Here is a 12,656-nt window from a genome sequence, read left to right as displayed (position 1 = left end):
ACTTCAGGCAAGACTTGAAAAATGATGAAGAAGTAAGTCATGTGGCATTTTTGTGCATATCCAAGAACTGTATCAGCCAGTGTCATGTCCTAAGCAAAGCCAGGTGCTGATGCCCATGGAACTAGGTGAGTGAGGAAGGGAGTTTTAAAAAGGAGGTCAGGGACTTCCTTGGTGGCACAGTGGTTAAGAATCCTCCTGCCAATTCAGGGGACACAAGTTCGAGCCCTGGTCCAGGAAGATCCCACATGCCATGGAGCAACTAAGCCGGAGCGCCACAACTACTGAGCCTGTGCTCTAGAGCCTGCGGGCCACAACTACTGAAACCCACGCGCCTAGAGCCCATGCTCTGCAACAAGAGAAGCTACAATGAGAAGCCTGCCAAAATAAATAAGTAAATTTTTTTTTTTTTTTTTTTTTTTTGCGGTACGCGGGCTTCTCACTGTTGTGGCCTCTCCCGTTGCGGAGCACAGGCTCCAGACGCGCAGGCTCAGCGGCCATGGTTCACAGGTCCAGCCGCTCCGCGGCATGTGGGATCTTCGCGGACCGGGGCACGAACCTGTGTCCCCTGCATCGGCAGGCGGACTCTCAACCACTGCGCCACCAGGGAAGCCCAATAAGTAAATTTATACGAGGAAAAAAAGAGGAGGTCAGAGAGACTTCCCTGCTGGTCCAGTGGGTAAGACTCTGTGCTGCCAATGCAGGGGGCCTAGGTTCCATCCCTGGCTGGGGAACTAGATCCCATGTATGTGCCGCCACTAAAGATCCCACATGCTGCAACTAAGACCTAGTGCAGCGTAAATACATAATTTTTTTTTTCTTTTGCGGTACGCAGGCCTCTCACTGTTGTGGCCATTCCCGTTGTGGAGCACAGGCTCTAGACGCGCAGGCTCAGCGGCCATAGCTCACGGGCCTAGCCGCTCTGCAGCATGTGGGATCTTCCCGGACCGGGGCATGAACCCGCGTCCCCTGCATCGGCAGGCGGACACTCAACCACTGCACCACCAGGGAAGCCCTAAACAAATATTTTTAAAAATTCAAAAAAAAAGGAGGTCGAGAGGAACATGGGCTAAAGGCCTGTGAAGTGCCTCAGGGTCTTGTAAAGCTTTTGAATTTTCTTTAAGTAAAAGAAGAAGTCTTTCCAGGATTTTAATCAAAGATGGACACTACCTGACTCATTGTGTTAAAGAGTCATGTTGGCTGGAGAGTTGAGAATAGACTGCAAAAAAACAAGCATAGGATAGAGAAAATCAGTTAGATGACCATTGCAAAAATCCAGGTAGAGGATGGTGCTAATCAGGCTGGGGGCAGGCATAGTGATGAAAAGTGGTGAGGCTCACGACACATTTTGAAAGTGGACCCAATCAGATTTCCTATGGGCCTGGTTCTGTGGTATGAGAAAAAGAATGAGTCAAGGATGATCCCTAGATTTTTTAGTCTCAGCAACTGGAAGGATGGGGTTGGCATCGACTGAAAATGGGAAAGCTGTGACCAGAGCAGAATTAAAAGAAAGCTCACACTCTGAAAACACCACATGCTGGTGAGGATGTTTAGCAACAGGAACTCTCATTCATTGCTGGCTGGAATGCAAGTGGCACAGCCACTTTGCAAGACAGTCTAGCAGTGTCTTAAAAAACTAAACATAGACTTACCATAAAATCCAGAAATTTTGTTCCTTGGTATTTACGCAAAGGAACTGAAAACGTTTGTCCACACAAAAACCTGCACATCATGGATGTTTATAGCAACTTAATTCATAACTGCCTATGTTCCATCTTGGAAGCAAGCAATATGTCCAGGAGGTGAATGGATAAATAAACTGTGGTACATAAAGACAAGGAAATACTATTCAGCTCTAAAAAGAAATGAGCTATCAAGCCACAACAAGACATGGAGGAAACTTAAATGCATATTACTAAGGCAAAGAAGCCAATCTGAAAAGGGTACGTACTGTATGATTCCAACTCTGACATTATGGACAAGGCAAACCTATGGAGACAGTAAAAGTATCAGTGGTTACCAGGCCTTAGGCAGGAGGGAGGGATAAAAAGGTGTAGAATTTTTAGGGCAGTGAAACTCATCAAAGATGTCTATCTGTAATAAACAACATTGCCAGCAAGGTGATTAGATAAAGAGCCAGGCTGCCTTTCCCACTGGGGCTCCTTTGCTTTAGGAGCTGTTGCTTGATTTCAGTAACTGACCATTTGGGCTACTTGTTTTTTTCTCTTCCTGTGCTTCAAACTCCTACTCTTATGTTTTAAATTCCCCAATAAAGAGTGAGCCCATGAAACCCTACACCCCCACTCTCGACCACAATAAAAGCAGAACCCCAGGCCCATGAACTCTCTCCCCCCTTGACCTTGCTATGTGGATCCGGATGTGCTATGTAATTTCCAGGTTTGTAAACAATAAACCTATATGGACTTCCCTGGCAGTCAATTGGTTAAGACTCCACGCTTAACACTGCAGGGGGCGCAGGTTCGATCCCTGGTCAGGGAACTAAGATCCCACATGCTGCACGGCCAAATAATATCAATCAATAAATAAATGTAGTAAAAAACTGTTTAAAAATAATAATAAACCTGTATTTTTTTTCAGTTTCCTGGATATTGCTGAAGGGCATCTTGCAATCACAATAAGAACCACAAGAGCCAGTCCAACCACAACATTCCTCACTGACAAACTGAGACCAGCTCAGAACAATGGATACATGCCACTATACATTTATCCAAACACATAAAATGTACACCAAGGGTGAACCCTAATGAAAACCATGGTCATTGGGTGATAATGTGTCATTTTAGGTTCATCAATTGTAACAAATATATCATTCTAGTGGGGGGTGTTGATAATGGGGGAGGTTATGCATATATGGGGGCATGGGATATATGGGAAATTGCTGTACGTTCCTGACAATTTTGCTGTCAACCTAAAACTGCTCTAAATAATGTTTAAAAAAATTTTTTTAATGAAAGCTGAGGAGAAGTTTGAAGGTGTTGAGTCTGTTATGTCCACCAGATGTCCAGGAATAGGTTACAAAGTAGATCATTAGAAAATCACTGGATTTTTGGATGGAGATATACATTTGGAAGTTTTGAGCTTAAAATGGTATTTACAACCATGCCATTGCATAAGATTACCAATATAATGTGTATAGGTTGTGTTAACGTCCCCTACTATGATTGTGTTACTGTAGATTTCCCCTTTTATGGCTGTTAGTATTTGCCTTATGTATTGAGGTGCTCCTATGTTGGGTGCATAAATATTTACAATTGTTATATCTTCTTGGATCGATCCCTTGATCATTATGTACTGTCCTTGTCTCTTGTAATAGTCTTTAAAGTCTATTTTGTCTGATATGAGAATTGCTACTCCAGCTTTCTTCTGATTTCCACTTGCATGGAATATCTTTTTCCATCCCCTCACTTTTAGTCTGTATGTATCCCTAGGTCTAAAGTGGGTCTCTTGTAGACAGCATATATACAGGTCTTGTTTTTGTATCCATTCAGCCAGTCTGTGTCTTTTGGTGGGAGCATTTAATCCATTTACATTTAAGGTAATTATCGATATGTATGTCCCTATTTCCATTTTCTTAATTGTTTTGGGTTTGTTATTGTAGGTCTTTTCCTTCTCTTGTGTTTCTTGCCTAGAGAAGTTCCTTTAGCATTTGTTGTAAAGCTGGTTTGGTGGTGCTGAACTCTCTTAGCTTTTGCTTGTCTGTAAAGTTTCTAATTTCTCCATCAAATCTGAATGAGAGTCCCTGGTCTGATTCCGTCCTGCGTGACTGTTCTTTCGAACGGTAGTCTTTTATCTCCGTCCACTTTCTCTCCCACCGAAGTGCGTGCCACCAACCCATGGAAGATTCGATGGACATGGACATGAGCTCCCTGAGGCCCCAGAACTAGCTTTTTGGTTGTGAACTAAAGGCCGACAAAGATTATCACTTTAAGGTGGATAATGATGAAAATGAGCACCAGTTATCTTTAAGAACGGTCAGTTTAGGGGCTGGCGCAAAGGATGAATTGCACATTGTCAAAGCAGAGGCCATGAATTATGAAGGCAGTCCAATCAAAGTAACACTGGCAACTTTGAAAATGTCTGTGCAGCCAACAGTTTCCCTTGGGGGCTTTGAAATAACACCACCTGTGGTCTTACAGTTGAAGTGTGGTTCAGGGCCTGTGCATATTAGTGGACAGCACTTAGTAGCTGTGGAGGAAGATGCAGAGTCAGAAGATGAAGAGGAGGAGGACGTGAAACTCCTAAGTATATCTGGAAAGCGTTCTGCCCCTGGAAGTGGTAGCAAGGTTCCACAGAAAAAAGTAAAACTTGCTGCTGATGGAGATGAAGATGATGATGATGACGATGATGATGAAGATGATGATGATGATGACTTTGATGATGAGGAAGCTGAAGAAAAAGCTCCAGTAAAGAAATCTGTACGAGATACTACAGCCAAAAATGCACAAAAATCAAACCAGAATGGAAAAGACTCAAAACCATCAACACCAAGATCAAAAGGTCAAGAATCCTTCAAAAAACTGGAAAAAAACTCCTAAAACACCAAAAGGACCTAGCTCTGTAGAAGACATTAAAGCAAAAATGCAAGCAAGTATAGAAAAAGGTGGTTCCCTTCCCAAAGTGGAAGCCAAATTCATCAATTATGTGAAGAATTGTTTCCGGTTGACTGACCAGGAGGCTATTCAAGATCTCTGGCAGTGGAGGAAGTCTCTTTAAGAAAATAGTTTAAACAGTTTGTTAAAATTTTCCGTCTTATTTCATTTCTGTAACAGTTGATATCTGGCTGTCCTTTTTATAATGCAGAGTGAGAACCTTCCCTACTGTGTCTGTTAAATGTTGTCCAGGTTCCATTGCCAAGAATGTGTTGTCCAAAATGCCTGTTTAGTTTTTAAAGATGGAACTCCACCCTTTGCTTGGTTTTAAGTATGTATGGAATGTTATGATAGGACATAGTAGTAGTGGTGGTCAGACAAGTGGAAATGGTGGGGAGACAAAAATATACATGTGAAATAAACTCAGTATTTTAATACAGTAAAAAAAAAAAAAATCTGAATGAGATCCTTGCTGGGTAATCTTGGTTGTAGGTTTTTCTCCTTCATCACTTTAAATATGTCCTGCCACTCCCTTCTGGCTTGCAGAGTTTCTGCTGAAAGATCAGCTGTTAACCTTATGGGGATTCCCTTGTGTGCTATTTGTTGTTTTTCCCTTGCTGCTTTTAATGTTTTCTTTGTATTTAATTTTTGATAGTTTGATTAATGTGTCTTGGCATGTTTCTCCTTGGATTTATCCTGTATAGGACTCTCTGTGCTTCCTGGACTTGATTAACTATTTCCTTTCCCATATTAGGGGAGTTTTCAACTATAATCTCTTCAAATATTTTCTCAGTCACTTTTTCTCTTCTTCTTCTGGGACCCCTATAATTCGAATGTTGCTGCATTTAATGTTGTCCCAGAGGTCTCTGAGACTGTCCTCAGTTCTCTTCATTCTTTTTTCTTTATTCTGCTCTGCAGTAGTTATTTCCACTATTTTATCTTCCAGGTCACTTATCCATTCTTTTGCCTCAGTTATTCTGCTATTGATCCCTTCTAGAGTATTTTAAATTTCATTTATTGTGTTGTTCATCATTGCTTTGTTTCCTCTTTAGTTCTTCTAGGTCCTTGTTAAATGTTTCTTGCATTTTCTCTATTCTATTTCCAAGATTTTAGATCATCTTTACTATCATTATTCTGAATTCTTTTTCAGGTAGCCTATTTCCTCTTCATTTGTTAGGTCGGGTGGGGTTTTACCTTGCTCCTTCATCTGCTGTTTTTCTGTCTTTCCATTTTGCTTATCTTACTGTGTTTAGGGTCTCCTTTTCGCAGGCTGCAGGTTCGTAGTTCCCATTGTTTTTGGTGTCTGTCCCCAGTGGCTAAGGTTGGTTCAGTGGGTTGTGTAGGTTTCCTGGTGGAGGGGACTAGTGCCTGTACTCTGGTGGATGAGGCTGGATCTTGTCTTTCTGGTGGGCAGGTCCACGTCTGGTGGTGTGTTTTGGGGTGTCTGTGGCCTTATTATGATTTTAGGCAGCCTCTCTGCTAATGGATGGGGCTGTGTTCCTGTCTTGCTAGTTATTTGGCATAGGGTGTCCAGCACTGTAGCTTGCTGGTCATTGAGTGAAACTGGGTGTTGGTGTTGAGATGGAGATCTCTGGTAGATTTTTGCCGTTTGATATTATGTGGAGCTGGGAGGTCTCTTGTGGACCAGTGTCCTGAAGTTGGCTTTCCCACCTCAGTGGCACAGCCCTGACGCCTGGCTGGAGCACCAAGAGACTGTCCTCCACATGGCTCAGAATAAAAGGGAGAAAAAATAGAAAGAAAGAAGGAGGATAAAATAAAATAAAGTAAGATAAAATAAAGTTATTAAAATAAAATTAAAAAATAATTATTAAGAAAAAAAAACTTTTAAGTAAAAAAAAAAAAAACAACATGGACGGACAGAACCCTAGGACAAATGGTGAAAGCAAAGCTATACATACAAAATCTCACACAGAAGCATACACATACACACTCACAAAAAGAGAAAAAGGGGAGGAAATAATCTATCTTGCTCCCAAAGTCCACCTCCTCAATTTCGGATGTTTCATTGTCTATTCAGTTATTCCACAGATGCAGTACATCAAGTTGATTGTGGAGCTTTAATCCGCTGCTTCTGAGGCTGCTGAGAGAAAGTTCCCTTTCTCTTCTTTATTTGCACAGCTCCCGGGGTTCAGCTTTGGATTTGGCCCTGCCTCTGCATGTAGGTTGCCTGAGGGCATCTGTTCTTCGTTCAGAAAGGATGGGGTTAAAGGAGCCGCTGATTCGGGAACTCTGGCTCACTCAGGCCGGGGGGAGGGAGGGGTACGGAGTGCGGGGCGAGCCTGCGGCGGCAGAGGAGAGCATGATGTTGCACCAGCTTGAGGTGTGCTGTGCGTTCTCCTGGGAAAGTTGTCCCTGGATCACGGGACCCTGGCAGTGGTGGGCTGCACAGGCTCCAGGGAGGGGAGGTGGGGATAGTGACCTGTGCTCGCACACAGGCTTCTTGGTGGCTGCAGCAGCAGCCTTAACGTCTCATGCCCATCTCTGGGGTCCATGCTGATAGCTGCAGCTCATGCCCGTCTCTGGAGCTCCTTTAAGCAGCGCTCTTAATCCCCTCTCCTCACGCATCAAGAAACAAAGAGGCAAGAAAACGTCTCATCTCTTCAGCTCCAGACTTTTCCCAGACTCCCTCCTGGCTAGCCGTGGCGCACTAACCCCTTCAGGCTGTGTTCACGCCGCTAACCCCAGTCCTCTCCCTGGGATCTAAGCTCTGAAGCCCGAGCCTCAGCTCCCAGCCCCAGCCCATCCCGGCGGGTGAGCAGACAAGCCTCTCAGGCTGGAGTGCCAGTCGGCACCAATCCTCTGTGCAGGAATCTCTCCGCTTTGCCCTCCACACCCCTGTGGCTGCGCTCTCCTCCATGGCTCTGACACTTCCCCCCTCTGCCACCCACAGTCTCCGCCTGCGAAGGGGCTTCTAGTGTGTGGAAACCTTTCGTCCTTTGCAGCTCTCTCCCACTGGTGCAGGTCCTATCCCTATTCTTTTGTCTCTGTTTTTTCTTTTTTATTTTGCCCTACCCAGGTACATGGGGAGTTTCTTGCCTTTTGGGAGGTCTGAGGTCTCTTGCCAGTGTTCAGTGGGTGTTCTATAGGAGCAGTTCCACGTGTAGATGTATTTCTGGTGTATCTGTGGGGAGGAAGGTGATCTCTGCATCCTACTCTTCCGCCATCTTCTCCTTTCTCTGTATAGGTTGTGAAGAGAGAAATAACTGCTGATTGAGCTCCTGCTTATTACAATATTAAGGGAATGCATTTTAAAAAACAAAGCCAGGGAGTTCCATTGTGGTCCAGTAATTAGGATTCCTTCTGGGCTTTCATGCTGTGGCCCAGGTTCAATCCCTGGTCAGGGAACTGAGATACTGCAAGCTGCAAAACAAGCCAAAAAAAAAATTTTTTTTTAAATTAAATTAAAATTAAAAAAACAGGGCTTCCCTGGTGAAGCAGTGGTTGGGAGTCCGCCTGCCAATGCAGGGGACACAGGTTCATGCCCCAGTCTGGGAGGATCCCACGTGCCGCGGAGCGGCTGGGCCCGTGAGCCATGGCTGCTGAGCCTGCGCATCTGGAGCCTGTGCTCCATGACAGGAGAGGCCACAGCAGTGAGAGGCCCGCATACTGCAATCAATCAATCAATAAAATAAATCCAGTATATTAAGAATACAAAGGAAAAAAATGGTGTCAAAAGCTCCTGAAAGGAACTTTAAGGAAAATCTTAAATTCATTAATGATGATGGAGTTGTGAAGATAAAAACTCTCATTAGAATGATTAGAGAACTACATAGGAGTTGAGGTAATAGAAACAAAAAGAGAGAGAAAATGCTCATAAAAATTTAGTCATAAAGCATGAAGGAGAGAAATGGTAGAACAGAAAACGTACTAGATCATAGAGGGAAGGGTAGCTATTTTATGAAGTACACACATTTTATTGATGCTATTTGTAAAACAGATTAAAAGACTGAAGATCAGTGATGGGTGGTTTATCATCAATAGATTTACAAAACCAAGAACAAAACTTCTCAGAAGCTAAGTCATGGGAAAATCATCCTTAGATGGCATTAGTGGAGGGACTGACCCTAAATTGAGGGGAGGCATCACTACCTTCTCAACATAAGGAAGCCCATAAGATATTTGTTTTAGATTTGGGAGGCAGAGGGTATTGTCAAATAAAATCAAATAATGATTTTCTTTTCTCTGTATAAAGGCAGAATGTTAATATAGATAGAAGTAATCCTGGGGGAACTTTATATAAAGTAACAAATAGTTTTAAGATTCTTGAGGTTTTCGGTGCATATATTAAGCTAGGAACACCAAGCTGGACATGCAAGTAGAAGTGGGGAAGGTGCTGCTGGAATAGGGGACAACTGGAGCATTCAGGTAAAGTCCTTGACCAGGATTTGGAATCTTTTAAATGAGAGATCAGTAATGACAGCTCTTTAAGCAGATGGACTAAACATTTATAGATAATTAGTAGGACTAATTAGTAGGATAATTCAGGCTAGAAGAGGTCCTAGGTTATCTGGACATTCCCCAACTGATGTGAAGTTTGCAGGTGGTGGCAGTTAGTAAGGCTAATAAGTAATCAAAATATGGAGTCTTTTTAGCCAACACGAGCAATGGAATGTTAGAGCAGTGATTGTTGAGCTCAGGAATTATGTAGCTCTGAAGAGCAGAGAATGTTTGTGAACTTGATGATGGATCTGGCCTTCCCCTGTATCTGCATCTTATGCTCCCTGCAGTAAGTGGCTAGCATGTGCAACTGGGCCAAGGGTTATTGGGGTAGGGTGCAAGTATACTTCCCTAACTGCTGGGATCTAGTGGTTGTGCTGTAAGGACAGTTCCCATTAGAACCATAAATAGGAATTATGTGTTCCACTATAAACGGCCTATGACACACCATGAAGATGCTACTGAGTTCATAATAAGATTTCAAGTGGGGTGAGTGTACAAAGCAAAAGTAAGATTTTAAGAAGCCCTTAGCATTCTGGATGTCAGAGCAAAGAGTGCAGATTTAGGGTAAAAAAACAAAAATAGGGACTTCCCTCGTGGTCCAGTGGGTAAGACTCCATGCTCCCAATGCAAGGGGCCCAGGTTCAATCCCTGGTCAAGGAAGTAGATCCTGCATGCATGCTGCAACTAAGAGGCCCGCATACTGTAACTAAGATCCTGTATGCCACAACTGGGACCTGGCACAGCCAAAATTAATTAATTAATTAATTAAAAAATAAATATTAGAAAATGAAAACTTAAGATTAAAAAAAAAATCTTAGAACTACAGTTCAGCTCTGCAATATGTGTTCCCTTCAAACAAAAGGGAACTTATAGGCATAACTCATTTTATTGTGCTTTGCAGACACCGAGTTTTTTTTTACAGATTAAAGGTTTGTCGCAACTCTGCAACAAGCAAGTCTATTGGTGCTGTTTTTTTCCAACAGCATTTGCTCACTTTATGGCTATGTCACATTTTGGTACTTCTTGCAACAATTCAAACATTTTCATCATTATTATATTTGTTATGATCTTTATCAGTGGTCTCTGATGTTACTATTGCAAAAAATTATGACTCACTGAAGGCTCAGGTGATGGTTAGCATTTTTTCTTTAGGAATAAAGTACCTTTTAAATAAAGTATGTCCATTGTTTTTTCAGACATCATGCTATTGCACACTTAATTGACTACAGTATAAACATAACTTTTATAAGCACTGGGAGACCAAAAATTTCATGTGACTTCCTTTACTGCAATATTTGCTTTACTGCAGTGGTCTGGAACCGAACCCACAACATCTGAGGTACGCCTATAGTGAGGCTCTTTGTAAGAGATGGTGGCTGAGCAAATGGAACATGGAGACTGCAGCAAAGGTTCTCTGGGCTGATAAAAGGTGGAAATTGTGCAATGAGGAAGTCACCATCAATGGTCTTAATAAAATTTCCATGCAGAGACGATCCTAAAATGTATCTCCAAGTTTAATGGTAAATATTGATTTGAAGATTTTTAAAACTGGTTTTTTTTTTTTTCTTTTTTCTTTTTGCGGTACGCGGGCCTCTCACTGTTGTGGCCTCTCCCGTTGCGGAGCACAGGCTCCGGATGCGCAGGCCCAGCGGCCATGGCTCACGGGCCCAGCCGCTCCGCGGCGTATGGGATCCTCCCAGACCGGGGCACGAACCCGTATCCCCTGCATCGGCAGGCGGACTCTCAACCACTGCGCCACCAGGGAGGCCCTAAAACTGGTTTTAACATTTAAGAATCTCACAATAATTTCAGAGCCAAAGAAAGATTAATCAGCACTTTGTATTTTCCGAATTCACTTTAGATTATCAGGCTTCAATAATGTCATGTTGCATAATTTAAGTGCTACTGATTTCTCACTATACCTGGGAACAATTATCACATCCTAGATACTGCAGTTCCAAAAGTACTGTAGTTTACAACAGCTGTGCTGTCTTGAGTGTGGTCTTTGGGCCTACAAAAAAAACCCCTGGCATCCAAGGTACTTATTAAGACCACAGATGCCAGGAGTCTTTCCCAGAAGGCCTTGTACATTGTATGGCTTTTTCTGACACCAAATATGTCATTCCAACACCAATTCTCCAATTCTCCAACACCAACTGGGTATCCTACAATTCAATTCTGACACTAACTACTTGGAGTTAGTGCAGACCCCACCCATTAAGGACTCAGTCCCATGAGACTGTCAACCACAAAATGAGTCCCAAGGCTTCCCCCACTTCTGCCAAGTCGACTACAAATCTGGTTTGATAATTTGCTAGAATGACTTATAGAACTCAGGAAAATGCTATACTTACAATTACAGTTTAATATGAAGGACACAAGTCAACAGCCAGATAAAGAAGTGAGGTCAAGAAGAACCCCAAGCACAGGAGGCTCTAACCCAGTGGAATCAGGGTATACCCCCCTTCCTGGTTGGATGTGTTTATCAACATGGAAACTCCCCAAACCATATTGTTTAGGGATTTTTTACTAAGGTGTCATTACATAGGCACAGTTGACTAAATCACTGGCCATTGTGATTGAACTCAATCTCCAGCTCCTTCCCCTCCCCAGATGTCAGGGGTGGGGCTTAAGAGTTCTAACCCTCTAATATCTGGTGACCAGCCCCCATGCTGAAGATCTGTACAGGCCTCCACCTTGAGTCATTTCATTATCACACAAAAAAACACTCTTATTACTCAGGAAATTCCAAGGGTTTTAGAAGATCTCTGCCAGGAACTGGGGACAAACATCAAATATTTACTTTTTTATTTTACCACAGACAGGAATACAGCTTAGAAAAAAACTGCAGTAAGACAGACTTTCTTACACCATACTGTTCCCCGAGACCCTCATGAAACCTGTCCACCTGTTCACACTAGCAAAGCCAAATACTATTTTTTTTTCGAATTCTGTTTTCAACTACCCCACATAGTGAATAAAACTGTTAAGATTAAAGGTGACTTAATAAGATTTTTATTATTGTACAAATCAGAGCAATATGCAGCAGATCGTTCCCAGGTTGGTGACTTGGAGGACAGAAAATGCTTCAAAAGTACCAGCCCTAAGACCAACAACGCCATGAAGAACAAAAACTTTACAGGCCACCAGCAGTTCCCAGACTGGGTCCTTTGGGCCCAAACTGGGTCAGGTCCATGCCATAACTAGTTAGAGAGAAGGGAATGGGAACTCCCTAGGGGCTTGGATTACGATTTCCTCTAGAGAATGGGAGAGAGAGCACAAACATCTGTCTTCTCTGAGCATGCTGTGGTGACTGATGCACACTATGAGGACCTGCCAGATGGTAGAGGCGAGTTGACTTCTGCCACAGAAACTGGCAGTGACTTAATTATGGCAAAGTTCCTGAGCAGGTAAAATATGAAATGCCGCTGCTGAAAATTTCTCACATACCTGGAACTCATGGCAGATGGCTCCTCATAGAGGCTCTCTAGTGCTATCAGACTGAGCAAAGAGATAGCACATTCTCTGAAGGTCTAAGGCCACTATCTTATGTAGATTTCCTCATGCAGAAGGTATTTTTTCCACATT

The 12,656-nt window shown here is 42.9% G+C and overlaps 2 protein-coding genes and 1 pseudogene across 4 annotated transcripts in view; 2 read left to right on the top strand and 1 right to left on the bottom strand.

Annotated features, from left to right (window-relative positions):
• The window catches only part of LOC308606595 (zinc finger protein 154-like), a 318,213-nt gene that overhangs the window by 155,706 nt on the left and 149,851 nt on the right, over window positions 1–12,656 (top strand). The gene's annotated exons all lie outside the window — the stretch shown is intronic.
• Window positions 1–12,656, bottom strand: part of LOC308606583 (zinc finger protein 154-like) — a 289,896-nt gene that overhangs the window by 252,766 nt on the left and 24,474 nt on the right. The gene's annotated exons all lie outside the window — the stretch shown is intronic.
• Window positions 3,762–5,029, top strand: LOC308606608 (nucleophosmin-like; annotated as a pseudogene). Its single transcript has one exon. The product of its transcript is annotated as a nucleophosmin-like (transcript).

The sequence above is a fragment of the Mesoplodon bidens genome (genome assembly GCF_964165515.1).
Source record: "Mesoplodon bidens genome assembly, chromosome: 18".
NCBI lineage: Eukaryota > Metazoa > Chordata > Mammalia > Artiodactyla > Ziphiidae > Mesoplodon > Mesoplodon bidens.
Note: the sequence above shows the minus strand (reverse complement) of the source record. Positions and strands in the feature narration are given on the sequence as shown.